We start from the raw sequence: 3,074 nt of genomic DNA, 5'->3' as shown, positions 1-3,074 counted from the left end.
AAGTTTTTCAGTGCAACTCATTCATATACTATGTACTATATGTGCGTTTCTTATATTCTAAGTTTTTCAGTGCAACTCACTCATATACTATGTACTACACTGTGCGTTTCTTATATTCTAAGTTTTTCAGTGCAACTCACTCATATACTATGTACTACACTGTGCGTTTCTTATATTCTAAGTTTTTCAGTGCAACTCACTCATATACTATGTACTACACTGTGCGTTTCTTATATTCTAAGTTTTTCAGTGCAACTCACTCATATACTATGTACTACACTGTGCGTTTCTTATATTCTAAGTTTTTCAGTGCAACTCACTCATATAGTATGTACTACACTGTGCGTTTCTTATATTCTAAGTTTTTCAGTGCAACTCACTCATATACTATGTACTACACTGTGCATTTCGTGTAATGCGGGTTTTTCAGTAAATTCTAAGTTTTTCAGTGCAACTCACTCATATACTATGTACTACACTGTGTGTTTCTTATATTCTAAGTTTTTCAGGGCAACTCACTCATATACTATGTACTACACTGTGCGTTTCTTATATTCTAAGTTTTTCAGTGCAACTCACTCATATACTATGTACTACACTGTGCGTTTCGTATATTCTAAGTTTTTCAGTGCAACTCACTCATATACTATGTACTACACTGTGCGTTTCTTATATTCTAAGTTTTTCAGTGCAACTCACTCATATACTATGTACTACACTGTGCGTTTCTTATATTCTAAGTTTTTCAGTGCAACTCACTCATATACTATGTACTACACTGTGCGTTTCTTATATTCTAAGTTTTTCAGTGCAACTCACTCATATACTATGTACTACACTGTGCGTTTCTTATATTCTAAGTTTTTCAGTGCAACTCACTCATATACTATGTACTACACTCTGCGTTTCTTATATTCTAAGTTTTTCAGTGCAACTCACTCATATACTATGTACTACACTGTGCGTTTCTTATATTCTAAGTTTTTCAATGCAACTCACTCATATACTATGTACTACACTGTGCGTTTCTTATATTCTAAGTTTTTCAGTGCAACTCACTCATATACTATGTACTACACTGTGCGTTTCTTATATTCTAAGTTTTTCAGTGCAACTCACTCATATACTATGTACTACACTGTGCATTTCGTGTAATGCGGGTTTTTCAGTAAATTCTAAGTTTTTCAGTGCAACTCACTCATATACTATGTACTACACTGTGCGTTTCTTATATTCTAAGTTTTTCAAAGCAACTCACTCATATACTGTGTACTACACTGTGCGTTTCTTAAATTCTAAGTTTTTCAGTGCAACTCACTCATATACTATGTACTACACTGTGCGTTTCTTATATTCTAAGTTTTTCAGTGCAACTCACTCATACACTATGTACTACACTGTGCGTTTCTTATATTCTAAGTTTTTCAGTGCAACTCACTCATATACTGTGTACTACACTGTGCGTTTCTTAAATTCTAAGTTTTTCAGTGCAACTCACTCATATACTATGTACTACACTGTGCGTTTCTTATATTCTAAGTTTTTCAGTGCAACTCACTCATATACTATGTACTACACTGTGCGTTTCTTATATTCTAAGTTTTTCAGTGCAACTCACTCATATACTATGTACTACACTGTGCGTTTCTTATATTCTAAGTTTTTCAGTGCAACTCACTCATATACTATGTACTACACTGTGCGTTTCTTATATTCTAAGTTTTTCAGTGCAACTCACTCATATACTATGTACTACACTGTGCGTTTCTTATATTCTAAGTTTTTCAGTGCAACTCACTCATATACTATGTACTACACTGTGCGTTTCTTATATTCTAAATTTTTCAGTGCAACTCACTCATATACTATGTACTACACTGTGCGTTTCTTATACTCTAAGTTTTTCAGTGCAACTCACTCATATACTATGTACTACACTGTGCATTTCGTGTAATGCGGGTTTTTCAGTAAATTCTAAGTTTTTCAGTGCAACTCACTCATATACTAGTACTACACTGTGCGTTTCTTATATTCTAAGTTTTTCAGGGCAACTCACTCATATACTATGTACTACACTGTGCGTTTCTTATATTCTAAGTTTTTCAGTGCAACTCACTCATATACTATGTACTACACTGTGCGTTTCTTATATTCTAAGTTTTTCAGTGCAACTCACTCATATACTATGTACTACACTGTGCGTTTCTTATATTCTAAGTTTTTCAGTGCAACTCACTCATATACTATGTACTACACTGTGCGTTTCTTATATTCTAAGTTTTTCAGTGCAACTCACTCATATACTATGTACTACACTGTGCGTTTCTTATATTCTAAGTTTTTCAGTGCAACTCACTCATATACTATGTACTACACTGTGCGTTTCTTATATTCTAAGTTTTTCAGTGCAACTCACTCATATACTATGTACTACACTGTGCGTTTCTTATATTCTAAGTTTTTCAGTGCAACTCACTCATATACTATGTACTACACTGTGCATTTCGTGTAATGCGGGTTTTTCAGTAAATTCTAAGTTTTTCAGTGCAACTCACTCATATACTATGTACTACACTGTGCGTTTCTTATATTCTAAGTTTTTCAGGGCAACTCACTCATATACTATGTACTACACTGTGCGTTTCTTATATTCTAAGTTTTTCAGTGCAACTCACTCATATACTATTTACTACACTGTGCGTTTCTTATATTCTAAGTTTTTCAGTGCAACTCACTCATATACTATGTACTACACTGTGCGTTTCTTATATTCTAAGTTTTTCAGTGCAACTCACTCATATACTATGTACTACAATGTGCGTTTCTTATATTCTAAGTTTTTCAGTGCAACTCACTCATATACTATGTACTACACTGTGCGTTTCTTATATTCTAAGTTTTTCAGTGCAACTCACTCATATACTATGTACTACACTGTGCGTTTCTTATATTCTAAGTTTTTCAGTGCAACTCACTCATATACTATGTACTACACTGTGCGTTTCTTATATTCTAAATTTTTCAGTGCAACTCACTCATATACTATGTACTACACTGTGCGTTTCTTATATTCT

Source organism: Mus caroli, unplaced genomic scaffold (genome assembly GCF_978045245.1).
Source record: "Mus caroli unplaced genomic scaffold, Mus_caroli_1 scaffold_25, whole genome shotgun sequence".
Lineage (NCBI taxonomy): Eukaryota > Metazoa > Chordata > Mammalia > Rodentia > Muridae > Mus > Mus caroli.
The sequence above is the reverse complement of the archived record's forward strand: the minus strand, read 5'-3'. Positions refer to the sequence as shown.